At 41.6% G+C, this 19075-nt stretch overlaps 2 non-coding genes across 2 annotated transcripts; both read right to left on the bottom strand.

Annotated features, from left to right (window-relative positions):
* Positions 1 to 676: 676 nt before the first annotated feature.
* On the bottom strand, positions 677 to 758 carry trnas-aga (transfer RNA serine (anticodon AGA)). The gene has a single exon. It is a non-coding gene; the product is annotated as a tRNA-Ser (tRNA).
* A 3346-nt stretch (positions 759 to 4104) lies between these two features.
* Positions 4105 to 4177, bottom strand: trnak-uuu (transfer RNA lysine (anticodon UUU)). Its single transcript has one exon. It is a non-coding gene; the product is annotated as a tRNA-Lys (tRNA).
* Between the last annotated feature and the right edge of the window lie 14898 nt (positions 4178 to 19075).

Genomic DNA, 19075 nt, shown 5'->3' with positions numbered 1-19075 from the left:
TCCAAAGATGGAGGTGAACCTAGACCTGCTCATGTTTGCTGTCCTTGATGAACTTGGGCGGTACTCTGGTGCTGGGATGAGGTCATGGAGACGATCCGGGAGCAGTCCTGATGTTAAATGGACAAAATGTGTCAACATGAAATAAAATTGGAAACCTATTTGAAGCCTTATTTTGTGTTTGATGGACATTTTTTAAATCTCTAATGACTTGTTTTAACTGAACCTACTGGATCCTGTGGTGCCTGATGAGGAGACAACTTGGGTACAAAGTTGAAGAGGAGGGTTTTTGGAGGGGAGGGGATTTTTTTTTCCAGTGTTGTAAATCAAAATAACTACAACGACATGATATAATTTTCTCAAAATGTCCTGACTAAGATGGATTCCAAACCAAGGGACTAAACCAAACCAATTCCTACTTAACCCTAAGCTCCACCTCAGTTCCAGATGAAACTGGTTGAACATGGAACCGTCCCACTTGGAACATTTCCATCACCTTCACCACCACTGGAGTATCAACAAAGATTTTGGTCAACACCAGAATGGTTGAGACAAGACAACATGCTACCAATCCTCTCTCTCTCCCTCATCATCAGCTGCTACAGCCCTTGAAAGAAAACCTTTGACACATGGACCTAAAGGAGGAGCAGATGTTGTCTCCTCTGGAACAGCAGTTTAACGTTGTTGGCAGGACTCGAACCTGCGCGGGGAGACCCCAATGGATTTCTAGTCCATCGCCTTAACCACTCGGCCACAACAACTACACACCCATGAGCATGAGTAGAGGATTGATATTCAACATTTCATTTTCATCGAAGCACAGTCAATTTTTTTAATCTTCTCACAAACACAAACTTTTTGTGTGTGTGTGTGTGTGTGTGTGTGTATGTTGTTTACCAGCAAGCTGAAAACTGTTGTGATATTTGACAATTCTATTGTTTCTGAATGAAAATCATGTGAAGGAGAATCATTGAGACATCCTAAAAATGGCTGAGGTCTGCTGAGCTGCAGCAGGTCTGAGCTGCTTTTGATGCCCAGATGATGAGGAGGCAGTGAATGTTGGGTTTGGTGGAGCTGAAAAAATGCTGCAGGTGTTGAGAGGTCTGCTGGTGTCCGGGACTTCCTCTCCAGGTCTCAGCTTCTCCCTGCAGTTCCCACAAACACCACAACAGTCCTGGAACCCCTGCAGATGGTGGAGGACCATGATGACCCCGATGCACCATCAGGGCATCAAAAACCAGTCCTGATGATCAAAAAGGTCCCTCCACTCATTCAGGGTCAACTCTAGAAGAAGCTTCTGGAACAGATGAGCAAACACACTCAACTAGAAATCATGATTTAAACGCAATGTTGATTTTTACATTTTCCTTCAATGTTTTAAAAACCATCAAAGTAGACAGAAGCCCAGATGGTCCAAACCTGTTTCCTGTCTCCTGCCATTGTGCAGAGCCTCTGTTCTGTCCTGCTGCTGTCCAGTTGTCTCTACTGAGCTCCTCTGCTGGTTCCACCTTGAAGAGGGTCTGAGCTAAAATTGAATCTTGAGGAACTTCAACCTTTGATCTAAGGGTTTTGTGTTTGATTTTAGAATTCTTTGTTTGATCTCAAAGACATGGACGCTCAATCTGGTGTTGAGGAGGCCGTGATCCCATAGTGGTTAGTACTCTGTGTTGTGGCCGCAGCAACCCCGGTTCGGCTCCAGGTCCCGGCAGCATGAGACAAATTTCTTGCGTGTACTGATGGACACAAACCAAGCTGAAATTTCCCACAATGCAATAAGGCAGTGTTTGGTCAGTGTTGAGCAGGCGTCAGTCTGACAATGATGTCATATTTTTTTGTTATCACTTGACCAGACCCAAAAGTAGGCTCCAGGTATCAGTTTCTTCTCAATGCTAATGTCTGCTAGCTTAGTCTGCTACTTTGATGGCTCTGACGACAAAAAGGTCCAGACACCTGGATATGGTGGTTCCTCCCTAAACGTAGATTCTGTCAGCTCATGTTTTGAAATCAACTCACCATGAACACAAGTAGATTTCAATGGACTGCAAATGTGTCTCATTTTATGGTAAACATGTCAAATATAAATTCCATCACCTGAGGAGGTCTGCTGCTGGAATTAAGCTCCAGATATTCACAAGATATTTTATATCTTAAATAAAGCATTTTTATATTTGATTTATTATTCATTAGCCTGCTTCATGTGGTGTGATTTTATGTGTCCTATATTGAATCGAACTTTGTAAACGATCGTCCCTGAGGATGTTGAATGATGTCAAAAAAGGGTTCTCTGAGCTCTACTTTCCTCGAAATAGAGGAGTCTCTGCTGAGGTCGTTCCCTGCCAGAGTCCTGACGTCTATTCAGATGCACCGAGAGACTCAGGCAAACAGAAGACAAGGGCAAGTGAAGTAACCTGAAAATGAGAGGGAGGTTCGACATCAAACTAAAACAGGAAGAACAGGACACAAATGGGATATCAAAATAAGAGAGACCATGAGACATGACCCTCCAGTTCCTGCTGCTTCCAGCTCTTCATATCGAGCCCCTCGTACAGTGGTTGAGAGAGACCACAAATATTAAAGGTGTCCACATAAATGGAGAAGAACACAAGGTGGCGCTGGACGCTGATGATGTTTTAACATATTGAAGTGAGCCCCCTAACACAGGACCTGCATTAATAAAACTCTGAAACACTGGGAAGCTCTGCTGGATATTAATTCTCCATTCTAAAACACAGGTTCTGACCTTCAATCCCTCACCTCCAGAACACATGGAGGAAAACCTCCACCTGGATTGGGGCCAGAACTCCTTGAAGATGATAGAAGAAGATGGAACTCCATTTCCTTTCTGAGTCTGAGTCACAGGATTGATAGAGTAAAAATAAATGTCCTCCCACAAGATCTCTTTCTAGTTCCAGGACCAACTGGAGAAATTGCCTTCAAAATCGTTTCTGAATTGAACAAAATGCTTTCCAGATTTATCTTGCAGGGGAAGAAACCCAGGCTCAAATTTACACCACTACATGAATGAGCCCCAGTTCCTGCTGTACTGGCCCACCAAAATCTGGAAAAATGTTTCCGTAAAGTCCAAATCTCAATGAATAATTTGGAATGTTAACAGGAGAATATCACTACAAGTCATTTAATGATGTGCTTTTAATCCAGGGTTCAAGCCTCATGAAATGAACCCTAGATTTAAATCCTGGATTCAAAGAGAGTAACAACTTTCTACTCACTTGTGGAAAATGGAAATGTAAAAGATTTGAAAGCCTGAGAAGAGAATATCACTGAGAAAGTCGGACTTTTTAGAATCTTCTTAGGTGAGCAATTATTTTTGAACACGACATCAGAAATGAAACAGACTTTAATGATCCAATGCTGAAAATATTTTTGGCTGCCCGTTAAGAAACAAGAAAAACCTCATATCGTATGTTGTTTTCCGTTTGACCTGATTCTTGGTTGTCAACTAACTGGCTCATTGGCTTTCTTGATGGAACAACAAAAGCAAAAGTTGAAGACTTGGAATATCCAGGCCTCTGGCGTGATTCTCAGCTGTCATTTAAATTTCACATGAACTCAGTGTCCAAACAAATATCTGGTGGGCTAAAATTACTTTTGTCCTTCTGTTGACTTTTTCCATGAGACGTCTGGAAAAGTATTATAACACAGTTCATGTTCCCAATGTTGGACTACGCTGGTGGTTTCTATGGGAACACTGGTGACGGCCCCAGGCCTGGGTCCTATGCAGCGTTGTGTGTGCAGGGTCCAGTTGGTGGGTGTGTTTGTGTCTTTGCAGGTTTGACGTCCTCAACAGTCAGGTTCCTTCATACCTGACAGAGCTCACAGGTGAACCCTGCCTCTCGCCCGTAGATGCTGGGATAGGCTCCAGCCCCCCTGCAACCATTAATGTAGGTGTTTTGTTAATTGCATGCCACATGAAATTATTATTAGTCACTTTTATCTCACATTTGACCTGCAGTGACACAAACTGTCACTTTTCTAGTGACAGTCTCACAGTGGCAAGACAAGAACACTTCTACTTTTAATGATGACCGTTTGTTCAACACTAAACTTCATCCAGTACCATGGTGTCAAACACTGGAACAACCACAGCACCTGAACAGGGACTTGAACCCTGGACCCTCAGATTAAAAGTCTGATGCTCTACCGTCTGAGCTACTCAGGCTCTTTCTACAGCATTTAGACAGGAAAAGAAACACCTGTGAAGGTCAAACTGCTGCTTTCTTGACTTGTTCAATCCTCCATGTTAAAGTCCACCATGCGTTTGATTGGCTCTGATTCTCTGTGGCAAAATCCAACAACAGGCTCCAAAAACGTCTTGAATGTCATAAGAATGCACAGGACAAGATGGTAGTTTCCTTCATGTCTGCAGGTCCTCCACTGGAAAGTAAAGTCAATGCTCTTCCTCTGCTGAAACCTGGGATCAGACCAGGGACCTTTAGATCTTCAGTCTAACGCTCTCCCAACTGAGCTGTTTCAGCTCTGAGGGAGGGCCCTGCTTCTCTCATTTTATAATCTCTTCCACTCTCACTAGAACTTAGAGAGGATTTGAGCTTCTGAAGTCATGACACATTGAACAGTTCTACTGGACCATTTTTGATGAATGTCTGAATCACACAAGCCTTTTTGGTTTGTCTTCTTCCCAGTTGCCTCAACATTGTGAGAGCCAATAATTCCACATCTGTACCAGACACACCTCTGGTTGGTGGGTTTTAGTATTTCATGCTTCTTTTGGAAAAAGAAGGGGAGTAGCCATATTAATAAATAAATCCCTGCAATTTCATACAGAGAAAGTGATAAAAGATCATCTGGGAAGATATATAATGATGGTTGGTTCCATAAGCGATATGACAATATCCATACTAAATGTTTATGCCCCAAATGAGGAAAATGCGGCATTCTTTAAAAATATAGCCAACGTAATTGCCAACAATGGGAAAGGGATGATAGTGATTGGGGGTGATTTTAACACAGTGCAGAATGGTAAGCTGGATAGATTGCCTCCAGAACAGGGACCAAGTGCAAAAAAATCTAAGGTACTAAACAATGTCATAAGAGAGCGAGGTCTTACTGATCCATGGAGAAGAAATAACCCTAGAGGGAAGGATTTGACTTTTTACTCAAACCCACACGGGAGTTATTCAAGGATAGATTTTTTCTGCGTTTCACAACAACATATGCATAAAGTGCTGGACTGTGGCACAGACACCATCACTATAAGTGATCATGCTCCTATTACGCTAACGGTAGATATGGGTAATACTTTCAAACTAATGACAAAGGGGAAGTTTCACCTTCAATTTTATGGGACGGGGGGAAGGCAGTTATTAGAGGGAAAATAATAGAGATATCTTCCAGAATGAGAAAGGCCCGATTAAAGCAACAAAATATGTTAGAGAATAAAATTAGAGAGTTGGAATTGGAACACAAAAGAACATCAAGTAACTCAACACTTATCGAACTGAAAAAAATCAAACAACGGCTCGATGAACTATTAACTTACAAAGCAGAGGGGGCTTTAAGGTTTACGAATCAGAGATATTATGAGATGGGGAATAGAGCCAGCAGATTATTAGCATTTCAACTTAGAAAAGCCCAGGCAAATAGGACGATAAATAAAATAAGACATCCTAACTCTAAAAAATATATGATAAAGCCAACGGAGATAGCAGAAGCCTTTGCAGAATATTATAAAAATCTATATGATGACCCTGACTCGCAATCACTAGAAAATAAAACACTGGCATTCCTCAAAAGATTGCACTTACCGTCATTATTAACAGAGGAGGCATCTGAAATGGTTAGGCCAATCTCAGTACAGGAAATAGCTAATACAATTAAGGTACTTAAAAATAATAAATCCCCTGGCACGGATGGGCTCTCGGGAGAATTTGATAAGTGTTTTGCGAAGGAGATTACACCAGCCCTTTTCAAAGGATTTAATTATGCCCTGACATCAGGTGACCCAGCAACATCTTGGTCAGAAGCCATTATCTCAGTCATACATAAAGAAGGAAAGGACCCAACCACATGTGAAGGATACAGGCCTGTCAGCTTGTTATGTAGTGATCTGAAGATATTGACTCATATTTTAGCACATAGGATACAGATATATATAACAAAATTAATCAAACCAGATCAGACAGGGTTCATCCCTGGTAGACAAGGAGCTAACAATATTAGGAGAACATTAAATCTTATATCATGTACTAAAAACAACAGACAGCCCGCTTTGATGCTCAGTTTAGATGCACAAAAGGCATTTGACCGGGTAAAATGGAGCTTCCTATATCGGACATTAGAAGTTTTTGGGTTTCATTCAACATTTATAGATTGGGTAAAATTGGTTTATAAAAACCCCAAATCACGGATTAGAGTTAACGGATGCTGTTCAGATTTCTTTCCCCTCAAAAGAGGGGTCAGACAAGGGGATTGTCTGAGTCCATTGCTGTTGGCATTAAGTACTGAACCATTAGCCGAATCAATAAGACAAAATAAGGATATTAAGGGAATAAGAGATGAAGGGGGAGTGGAGCATAAAATATCTTTATTTGCTGACGATATATGAACATATCTAAGTGAACCCTCCTTAACTATACCAGCTTTATTGAACAATCTGAATGAATATGGAGAATCATCAGGTTATTTAACTAATGAATCTAAGTCAGTAGCAATGATGCTTTCAGGCAAATATCCAACTGAATTAGAGGGAAAGTTCAATTTCAAATGGACCACCACAGGGTTTAGATATCTTGGCATCATTATTACTCCCATTATATCACAGCTATTAAAAGAAAATTATGGAGAACTGATTACAGAAATAAAGAAGGATTTGGCCAGATGGGAGATATTGCCCCTGTCGATGGTGGGAAGAATCGAAACAGTGAGAATGAACATTGTACCCAGATTGTTGTTTCTGTTCGAGTCACTGCCAATTATGGTCTCTAGTTCAACTTTTAAGATGTTAGACAAAATCATATCTAAATTTGTTTGGCAAAATAAAAAAGCTAGAATCAAATGCAAAATCCTTCTTTGCCCAAAAGAGAAGGGAGGGTTAAATTTACCTGGTCTAAAAAATTATTATTGGGCAGCACAACTTAGAGCGATTATTACGTGGATCACGAAGGAGACAGACACAATGTGGGTGGGAATGGAACAAAATTCCTGTCAGAAAACACCTTTGGAGGTACTCCCGTTTTTGAAAGAGAAGATGCAGAAAAAAGAGGGGATGCGTAATGACTGGATTAGGGTAACAATAAAAGTATGGTCAATAGTGCGAAAAAAACTGAAAATATCTAAGTCAATAAGTAGAATCACCAAAATAGCAGGAAATCCAGACTTTTTACCATCTGTTATGGATGCAGGGTACAACAAATGGAGAAGTAAGGGGTTAATTTATATTGCACAAGTTTTCAATGGACAGTATATGAAGTCGTTTGAGCAACTTAAAAAAGAGTTTAACTTACCGAACCATGACTTCTACAAATTTCTACAATTAAGACACTACCTTCAGAAGCACAGAGAGTGGGAAAATATTTGTAGAACACCATCTAAGCTGGAGGAATTGCTGTTGTCGTATTTGGAGGGGGAGACTAAAAAGGGGTTAATATCAAAAATCTATAGAGTACTACAACATGAATGTAAGGACAACAATTTGGATGTTAAGGAAAAATGGGAATTAGAAACAAATACTATTATACCAGATGAAAATTGGGAGGAAACATTCAGAGCAGGACACAAATTAACAAGCAGCCCAATGTGGAGGGAGTTTGACTGGAAGGTGAAGATGAGATATTTCAACACTCCATCTAAGACTTCAAAATATAGCAACACATCTGAACTGTGTTGGAGAGGATGTCAGTTAATAGGAGATTTTACGCACATATTCTGGGATTGCCCACAGCTGTTGAACTTCTGGGAGAATGGTCGGAAGCAAATTTTGGACATTAATTTTGCTTTGGACGCAGCAATGTTTATCCTCGGCATACCACCTGAGAATCTGACAGACAGAAACCTGATTGCTTTGTGGAGGATTTTGATTCTGATCGCTAAAAAGACAATAACAGCCTGCTTGCTAAAGCCAGAACCTCCAAACATATCACAATGGAGGAATAGAGTAAAAAATGTATACATCATGGAAAAAATCACAGCAAGGTTACAGCTGAAAACAGGACAGTTTGCTGAAAGATGGGCACCAGTGAAAACAGTATTGGAATTATAAAAATCAACATTTTTTAAAAAATTTTTATTTATTTATTTTTTTTCATGTGTATCTTGGAATAAGTATCTGAACACTTGTCTGGAATATTTGTCTGCGCATCTCTGTCATGTTCTATCTGTGCTGTATGTATGTTAAATAAAAAATAAGTTCCAAAAAAAAAAAAAGCCTCACAGTAATTCAATAATCTAGAAGTAGAAACCAGAGTCGCTCACGACGAGGATGGGATTCAAACCCATGCTTGCAGAGCACAATGGATTAGCAGTCCATCGCCTTAACCACTCGGCCACCTCGTCTGCTGACAGCAACCCTCCCCTTTTAAACAGCTGAACTCTATGGAGCCTATTTGTCAGAAATGGACCCAGCAGGAGCCACTGAACACAACTCTGACATAATCAGGCTTCTTCCCAGCAGCATCGTGCTGCAGAAGGCAGAATACAGACCATCGATACATCATCAGAGTGAACACCAGCTGATGTTTACAAGTTTAATTCACCTTTTACTACAAAATGACATCCAAGCTCAGATTCTCTTGTCCTGATTGAACAAGTAAATGTTTAAGAAGATGAGAGTACCAGACTTTTTCATCCAAGGAAACAAGCATCCTTTCACTGTCCTATGCAGAGTTTCTATGAAAAAAAGTGAGACAACCTCAAGATTTTCTGTTTCCTCTTGTTGGATTTTGCCACAGAGAATCAGAGACAATCAAAAGCTTGTTGGACTTTAACGTTGGAGGACTGAACAAGTCATGACATCATCAGTTTTACCTTCACAGGTGCTTTATTTACTTTACTTTCAATTTTACAGAGGTAGAACCTGAAATCAAAGCTGTCCATCAAAAGAAGTGAAAGCTCCCTGGTTGTGATGTTCTTGTCTACAAACTCTGTCTTGTATGGAGCTTCAATCTTTAATAAAAAGAATAAAAAGAAGATAACATTTGTTGTGATTTGGCGCTTTAAAAATAAAACTTACGACTTACATGGAAACTGTCGGGGGGGTGGAGCCTCCATCAGGTATGTGTTTGATGTCTGAATTCTGTCTCTGATGTCTGAATTCTGTCTTTGATCTCTGGGTTCTGAGCATTGATCTCCTGCTTCAGTCTTTGATCTCTGACTGATCCTAAACTAATCAAAGGATCACATCAGCATATTGGTCCAGTCTACAGATGGTGATTTTACCAATTTGAAGCCTTATTTTGTGTTTGAAGGACATTTTTATAATCACAAATGATTTTTTGACTGAACATCCTGGACACTGTGGTGCCTGATGAGGAGACAACTTGGGTACAAAGTAGAAGAGGAGGGTTTTTGGAGAAGGGATATTTTTGCAGTGTTCCAAGTCAATAATAACTGTGGCAAAATGTCATCATTTTTCAAAATGTCCTCACGAAGATGGTTTGAAATTCTGTCTCTCCCTCATCCTCAGCTGCTGCAGCACTTTAAAGAAAACCTTTGACTCGTGGATCTAAAAAGATCAGATGTTGTCTCCTCCAGAACATCAACACTTTAACGTTGTTGGCAGGACTCCAACCTGAGCAGGGAGACCCCAATGGATTTCTAGTCCATCGCCTTCACCACTCGGCCACAACAACCACATTCACACACACATTTGTAAAAGATTCACATTTACACAATTCTTTAAAATTATGTCACAAGCCCATTTGTGTGAGGTCCTATTTTCTCTTTTTCAGCATTCCTTTGTTTCCAGGTCTCTAATAAGTGCAGAATTACAAAGACAAGCAAGCTTGATCCATCCTGGGCAGGTGATAGGAGCCATTGACCACTGGCCAGAGACCCTGGCACAGACGTTGGGGGTGGTGATAGAGAGCATTTCTACAATTATATTCTACATTTATAGAATTCTACAATCCTACAATTTCATTGAGCAGACGCTTTTGTCCAGAGCCACTTGCATATTTTTTCGGTGAGTTTGGCTCCTGAGCTCAAGACAGTTGTGACTCATAAAGGACAGCTTCAAATGCAGCTGTGAAGCCTCATTGTAGGCTGGGAGGAATGACAGGTGTCTCCCTCTAGTGGCTCCTCACAGCAACACGAGCCTCATTTCATACACATGCATCCACCACCTCACTACAAAAGGCCAGTTGGGCCTCGACAGACAGGTGAGTTTCAAGTGTTGGACAAAGGTCTTTAAGATGTTCTTATTAATTCTATAACATCTGAGATTAAAATCTATGGAATTACAACCAACAAGCAGTCAAACACCTGATCAGATGCTCCTTCATGAGGCTGAGAAGAATCAATCTAAACTGGGATGAAGAAAATTAATTGAGAAGAGAAACCTACTGATTGGATGACATGGACCCACCTGATCCATGTCAGCCTTGTTGGAGCAGAAAGAGGTGGATCAGAGGAATCAGTGGATCAAGACTCAGGTGTCAGATGCAGAATGTCTTTATTGACAATGGAGTCAGAGAAATCTTCCAATGTGAGAGAACGTGACAGACCATTTTATGTGTGTGTGTGTGTGTGTGTGTGTGTGTGTGTGTGTGTGTGTGTGTGTGTGTGTGTGTGTGTCCTAACTGACTGGAAACTGAATAATAACCAGACTAACTTTTGTTATTGACCAAGTCTGGGTGACTCACTTAATTCATAACTGAAGTGATTATTTAATTAATAAACAAGACATTTGTCCAAAAGTCATGATCAAATTCATGTAAAATCTGAGCAACGAGGGTTTGAAAATGTTCAAATGAGCCAAAACAATGTCCTGGGATCCAACCAGGGACCTTTAGATCCACACAAATCTTCCCTGACCTCATAGAAACTGGAACATTTCAACAAATAAATTCAAATTCAACTAAGCAGCAACTCTAGAACAGTCAGAGCACTTGCTAATTCCCCTGTTAGCTCCAGATCAGACAATGCAGGCTCACCTTCACGCTTGGTTGTACGACCGTCACCAGTTGAATCTTCTCTGGTTCAACAAACTCTGGGGACTCAAGACACAAATCAGCACCGGTGCAGGTCCAGATCCAGATGTTAGCTGATGGGGACAATGGCTTAAGGGAGCTCCAGGTAGCTGGTTTGAACTGGTCCCTCATCTCTGTGAGTAGAAACCATCTGAGGTGGAGGGTGAAGATCTGCTTTGTCCTCCTGATCTCCCAGTAAAGCCAGTATCAGTAGCGGCTGGCTCATAGGGGGCGCTGGGGCGCCGCCACACCAGCTGTGGAGAGGAAAATCTCTACATGTATTGATACATATATACGTGCATATGTTTACAATTTGTATCGTCAATGTCAGCCTTACTTAATTGTGTGTGTCTACATGCAATATGGGTCATTTAAACAACATTTACGCCAACTGACTCATTCAATTAATAGTGAATTTACTCTGATAGACTGTATAATTTGTCTTTAGGGGGGCTCGTCAAAGCGCCCCAGACCTGCAATTAATTAGCCAATTCTGTATGGTTGCTAGGGAAAAATAATGAATAATTGGCCAATCAACATCGCCAAATTTAACGGCATAGGGGCGCTGGAAAAGTCGCCCCTACGCCAACGTAAAATGCGTGAAGGTTTGGATTGCTAAAGCTAGCTGAGGAGCCCGCGATATTCTTTTTGCGTAGTGAGATTCCCAGATTTCCGATGCCCTACGAAAAAAAATACCGCGAGAAGTGAGTGAGAGAGAAAATGGCGACAACAACGATCGAAGTTCAAGAGCAGCAGTTTCCACCAAATTCGGTGAGATCCCTTTTAAATTTCCCTTTTGCGAGGAGGACCATGGCGGAAAAAATCCGCGTTAAGGAGCTGGGACCGGACAAGCCTGAAATCAACATCCAGCAGCAGTCCAAGGAAAAGGCTAAATCCTACAACAGGACTTTTTGCCGGAGCTGGTTTCAGCGCAAGCCGTGGCTGACGGGTTGTGGAGCAGCCAACGCACTTTTTTGCTTCCCCTGCATCCCTTTCAGGAGTGACCGGTGTGATTCAGCATGGACACAGACAGGAATCACTGACCTGAAGCACCTCTCCGAGCGGATTAAGAAACACGAAAGAGCGAAAATTCACATGGAAAACTGCATGAAGCTAGCGGTTCTTGGGAAGATTAGCATAGCAACGCAGCTCGATGACAGTCACCGCATCGCTGTAAGGAAGCACAATGATGAGGTAGATAAGAACCGTAACATCTTATCTAAGATAATTAACTGTTAAATTCTGTGGTGCTTTTGAACTGGCTCTGCGGGGACATGACGAAAGTGATTCCTCTGACAACGCTGGAATATTCAGAGGTCCAGTTGACTTGATGGCATCCATTGATCGGGACTTGAGGGAGCACCTTGAAAATGCAACCGTTTTTAAAGGCACCTCGAAGACAGTACAGAACGAGCTCGTGGACTGTATGCTGGCAGTTTTGAGAGAACAGATCCTGGATGAAGTTAAATCGGCAGACTTTTTAGCGATCCAGGCTGATGAAACTACTGACGTTTCAACACAGTGTCAGTTAGTCTTAGTTCTGAGATACATTGACGACCGCCACAATATTCAAGAGCGGTTCTTTGAATTTTTGAAACTGCCCAACACCTGTGCGGATGCAATAGCCAGTGCCTTATTGGAGAGGCTGCACAGCATCCTTTCTGAGGGACAAGAAAAGAAGCTGATTGCCCAGGCCTGTGATGGGGCAGCTGTGATGAGGGGTGCCAAAGGAGGAGTGCAGCGAAAGGTACAAGACATCTATCCAAACGCTCACTATGTTCACTGCTATGCCCATCAGTTAAACCTGATACTGCAGCAAGCAACCTCCCACATCCCTCAGAGCAGTCACTTTTTTTCTGACATGGGGGGATTTGCTTCTTTTTTCTCTAAGTCAAGCAAGAGAACTGCAGTGCTTGATGAGAAGTTTGCGCACCGACTTCCAAGTGCATCATCAACACGTTGGAACTTCAACAGTCGTGTTAACACACTTAATGAGCACAAGAAGGATCTGGTGAATTGCTTTCAGGCTATCCGGAACAGTGAAGGGTTTGATAGCCAGACAAAGAGAGAAGCTGGTGGCTATGTGAGAATGCTGGAAGATGAAACTTTTTGTTTTTTACTGGCCCTGTTCCACAAAATCATGCCACATGTGGACATCCTTTACAACCAGCTGCAGAAGAGAAACATTGATGCTGTCTACATGGCAGGAGTCACCCAGACATTCATTGACCACATGCAGGCTATCAGGTATGCTAAATTAATTAATTTGTAGCCTAACCTCAATTTCTCTGTATATGTAGACTTAAATGCTTATATATCATCTTATTTAAAGAATTGATTTATCTGTATAATATAACTGACAGTAATGATATCCACCTTTGGTTTTGTTAATGTATCCCTAACCAGTTTTTAGAACTTACTCATGAAACTTATGTGTTGGGTCAGGGAGGATGTGCCTACTCTGGCTGAGGATGAGGAGTTCAGGGGACCTGCTCAGGAGCCACCCGCAAAGAGACGCAGAACCTTGGGAGAAGACACACCGCACCATTTGGCACTGGAGGTAAGAACTTGCTTCTTAGTGTGATTTGAATCACATTATTAAATAAAATCAAAATAAGATGTTGGCCATATGATACAGTGGTCCAGACTTAAATGTATATTGTTTTATGATGATATGAATCATTACAGTATGTTTATTACATAATATAGGCTAGCTCATCAGGTCAATGTATTAAGACAAGTGAAGATGCAATAATTCCTATTTTGTATAATTATATCATTGCATAGGTATGTGACACCATTGTGAGCCATGCCAAGGAGAGATTTAGTTTCACCAAGCATCTTGTCAGCGCCACACTCCTGCAAGGAGACCTGTTCCCACAGCACAGCCGAAAGTTCCCAGATTCAGCACTGAAAACCACAGTGGAAGCCTATCCCTCATTGGACAAGGCCAGACTTCAAACAGAGCTGTCTCTGATCTACGGGAACGAAGAGTTTCAGAGTTGCAGTGGTGCACTGGCTCTCTATCAGGTTTTGATGGAAAATAACCTTCAAGACACGTTCACTGAAACTGTAAGTCTGCTCAACATCCTCATCACCACACCAATGACAACGTCAGAATCTGAGAGGTGCTTCTCCACTTTGAAGAGGATAAAAACTTTTCTTACAAATACCATGGCACAAGATCGGCTCAACGCTCTGGCTATGCTCTCCACTGAGAAAAAACCTGACACGAAACATTCCTGGTTTCAACACCAGGGTCATTGAGAAATTTGCCTCCCAGAAAGAGAGACGAGCAAAGTTCCTGTACAAATGACTGCTGAATTCAAACACACACCCAGAAAGACTGAAACAAATAGACAGAGAGACAGAGGGAGAGAGACAGGTAGACGAAGAGAGAAAGAGAGACGGACACAAAGAGAGAGAGACAGAGAGAGACACACACACTAAGAGACAGACAGAGATAGAGACACAGAGAAAAGGACACAAAGACGGAGACACAGAGAAGGAGACAGAGACAGACACAGATGAACAAAGAGAGAGACAGAGAGAGAGAGACAAACACACACATTGTTGATTTGTATCGTATAGATTAAGCTCAAATCACCTTCTGTAAAGTTAACATCATTGTATAATATTTGATCTCATAAAATTTACTGTAGTTGTAAATTGTTGTTTTTTTTTTTTGTCTTTGAAACTGTCGATTTTAAGAAGGAAAGTAAATACTATTTTAAAACATTGAATAATTGTCCGGCTGCTCTTTTTGAAAGATTATACTAGACTAGGCACGGAAATGTTTTTGGCACACCAGCCCCACCAAGAATTTTTTTCACCAGCCACCACTGGCTTCTGTCATTTAGTTTCCAGGAAATGTTGATGACACACTGGGATTTTTTGTTCTCCTGCTGTCACTGTCAAGTGCCAGCTTAACATGTGAGAGGTAGCAGGATCCATGCATGTGTTCATGTTTACAGCAGACAAGGAGGAAACCTTGGAGGATTTCAGGGACTTTTAGCAGTGGTTCACACTTCAGGTGTGAAAGCTTCTCAGTATAAAACTTTAAGTGAGCGAGCCAGGAGTTGAAGCTAGAATCTTCTGACAGTAGTCAGTCATGCTATCCATTGCACCACCAGCCCTGTGAAAACCTCTTAATGTTCATGTGTACTTGATTTTATAGAAAATCCAAACGATCTGGTGGCATTTTCAGGGGACACAATGGTGCAGTGGTCAGCACTGTTGCCTCACAGCAAGAAGGATCTGGGTTAGAGTACCGGCTCGGGCATGGGATGTTTCAGAGTCTGCATGTTCTTCCTGTGTCTGTGTGGGTTCTCTCTGGTACTCCAGCTTCCTCCTACAGTCCAAAGACATCAAGAGGGGACGAGGCTGATTGATACTCTAAATTGACTGTAGGTGTGGCTGTGAGTGTGAATGGTTGTCTGTCTCTATGTGTTGGCCCTGTGATGGACTGGTGACCTGTCCAGGATGAACCCCGCCTCATGTCCGAAGGCTGCTGGGATAGACTCCACCCCCACACACAAACCTTGACATATAATCAGTGGAGAAAAGGAAATTTATCAACACTCATGACTTCATCTGTTTTGAGGACTGAACTGGATATAAACTCTGAGAATTCAGAGTAAGGACCAGGAGGGTGGGACACAATAATAGATAGGAGGAAATGTGGAGTCTGGGTTCTTTTCTAGAATGTGATGGCAATGACAGTCCTGCCAAGTGACATCACTGACATGAATGGATGACTTCAGTCACATGACTGGATGACTTCAGTCACATGACTGGATGACAGTGTAGATTCCAATGTAGAGGTTGAAGAAATAGTCTCTGAGAATCCAGCTTGAACCAACGCCCTCCTTGTTCTTCAAAAACCCAAACAGCGACCATCAGTCTCCCTCCAATCCTGTACTTGGGTTCAATGTTGCTGTTCCATTTTGCAGCAGTAGGTGTCGCTGTGATACCAGGTTCAGTTCAAGATTCCCAACTCCAGCTCATGTTGGTGACCTCAGTGGCAGGGGAAAATGGCGCTTCAGTGGATCATGTGGATCAACTCATGTCTGTCCTCACTGCTCCACAGGTCTGTCAAATGTTCTGTAAAATAGTTTGAGCACAGCAGAGATGCTAGATTAGGAGTTGATGGGAGTTGTTGCAGATACCAGTGTCCAAAGTCCAGCTTGAACCCAGTTTGTGCCACTTATTTGTCAAGCTAGCAGAGATTCTTTTCACTGCCAAGCTAAAGTGACTTCTGTCAACAAAGGTAAACACACAAAAGGATATTTCTACTGTCAGTTCAAGATTTTTATCAAACTCCTTTTTCATAGCTTCAACCTTCCTCTTGTGTTAGCTTTCTGTTCCCATCTCTTATGTTAACAGGTCAGTTTTGACCCACGTCTTCAACCAGCTGTAAAATAAACTAAAAACAATTTTCTATCATCCATGTTGTTTCCCATCTCCCGGTTACCTTGTTAGGCTTCCTTATCCATGGAAATATTGATTGGAATATTTTGTTGTGGGCCTCTGGACCTTTTTTTAGTCAGTAAACCCTCGATTTCAGTTGAAAAATGATCAAATGAACCTCAAGAAAATCATAGAAATAAACAAAAGGTTGTTGTGTTTCCTGACCATTACTGAGGGGTGTTAGAACACATCTCTGACATGGATTGGTTTGATTTATTCTTCATTTTAATATTATTAACTATTGTAACATCCATGGTGTTATGGGTCAATTTCGACCCTCATATATTTACTTCAAGAAAAAGGCAAAAAAGTTTTTTTTCAGCAATAGAACTTTAATACAAACACAAAATGAAAAGCAGAAATGGAGTGACTGCAGGAACAGGAGCTCCATGGAGCTCAAAGGAGTGATCACTCTCAACTTTGAGCAGTCCTGTTCAGAGTTTTCCAACAGGGCTTTGAGAGACCAAGAGTTCCCCAGAGCTGCAAGGAGGAACAAGAAGGAGACTTGGAAAAAGAAGGGAGGGAAACCTGCTGATGTGTTATGAACTTAAGTCACATAAAGTTCTCCATTTATTGAGTTTGTATTTTAAAACTTAATTGTGCAGTTCAGTGTTGAACAATAAAGAATGTGTTTATTGGTGATAAAGCATTTCAAGCTTTAAGTAGGAGGAAATGCTTTCTTGATCACCCCTTGACTAAAAACACCTACAAAATAAAACACACCACTGCTGTGGGCACCCACCTCATGGGAGTCAGGCCCCTGGTGGTCATGGCCGTGGTGGGCGTCCCTGATTTTCATTTCTAAAAGGTGGCAACCTGACAGCAAACAAACCCATCCTCTGAACCAGGAGTCTCAGTTGAGGCTGCATCTGAAACCAAAGACTTTGTATGAATAACTGTCAACCCACATTCTTTGTCTGGACTGAAAGTTAATTAGTTAACAGTTAGCTAAGCTACCTGTGGTCAACTACTGATTTAAAAAAGGTCCAGAGGCCCACAACAAAATTTTCAAATCATCCAGTCATGTGACTGAAGTCATCCAGTCATGTGACTGAAGTCATCCTGTCACGTGACTGAAGTCATCCATTCATGTCAGTGATGTCACTTGGCAGGACTGTCATTGCCGTCACATTCTAGAAAAGAATCCAGACTCCACATGTGGCTCCCATGATAACTGATGGACCTCTGGTTGGAGGCTGGACGATGATGTTTGGACTTGAAGGAAAACTCCTTGTCCAAATTCCATTGTGTTCAAATTTAAAGTCCCACAATAAGAAGTAGCTGAATCTGAGAGGTGAAGGTTTGGAACTACAAGATGGTTGATGTTTTCTTGACTTGATGCTCTGACTGTCAGGGTAGATGACAGCTTCTTTCTGCTGCTGCTGCATCTGAGTGGCTATGATTGGAGGTTTTACCTCCCAAGTTTGTCTGGTTCCAGGGGAAATTTTAAAATTCCAGTCCCCAACCTTGACTGTTCTGAAACTCTTCTCCTGAATCACTCCTGAGCTGCAGAAAGAAAAAATACCAGTGCCCAACCAGATCAACTTCATGGCTGCTAACAGCCTCAGACACTTGATTTCCATCAATCTGGAGCCAAGAAGGCCCTCACCTGTGGTTCTCCTCCAGGAGGGTCCAGGTTCTGCCATTGTGGCTCCTTGTGCCACTGCCAGAGAGTCTCAGCTGCACACTGCAACATTTCAACAGGAGATTGACATTCCTTCAAATGTCCTGACATCTTATTCCAATGGTTCTGTTCCATATTTATATTTCAAAATAAATCACACAATGAAAGCTGCCACAGCTGGTTTAAGAGAGAGAACATGCTAAGAGATTTGAAACCAGTAAAATATGCTTTTCTGTGTGCAAACTAGTGAGGGGCATGGAAGGATATTTTACCACCAATACAGAACCCAAACTTTAGTCATGTGATGAGATGGCGACTGTGAAGAGTGATTATGAAGTTAATGGACAAAATGTGAATTGAAAGAAAATACATTAAAAAATACTAAATAAACAAATAAATAAAAGAAGGAGCACAAATGACATTTTTCTGCACAAATTTACTGGTATTAGACTGCATTTTTGGTTCATGAGTAGATGAAAGAGTATCACATATATATTATATACATATGATACATGCACGTGGCTTTGGACAAAAGCTGAAAGAAATTGTAGAATTATTTAAACATACCAAGTGAACTGTTTCAGGTTTCTTGAAGATGCTTCAGCTCTCATCCAAGAGGCATCTTCAGTTTTCTTCACTGATGGGAGGATTTATAGCTCTGTGGGGGCGGGACCTTCTACAGAGGTGATTGACATATGTGAGCTCTGGGTGTCAGAGTTGTTTTGGTCAGGTTGTGAAAGGGAAGTTGACTCAACTGGTATCTGTGTCAGTTAAAAGCCTCACAGTAATTCCATAATCGAGGAGGAGAAACCAGAGTCACTTG

Source organism: Aulostomus chinensis, chromosome 4 (genome assembly GCF_037954235.1).
Source record: "Aulostomus chinensis isolate RoL2024-O1b breed Wild chromosome 4, RoL_Achi_v1.0, whole genome shotgun sequence".
In the NCBI taxonomy this organism is placed as follows: Eukaryota; Metazoa; Chordata; class Actinopteri; order Syngnathiformes; family Aulostomidae; genus Aulostomus; species Aulostomus chinensis.
Note: the sequence above shows the minus strand (reverse complement) of the source record. Positions and strands in the feature narration are given on the sequence as shown.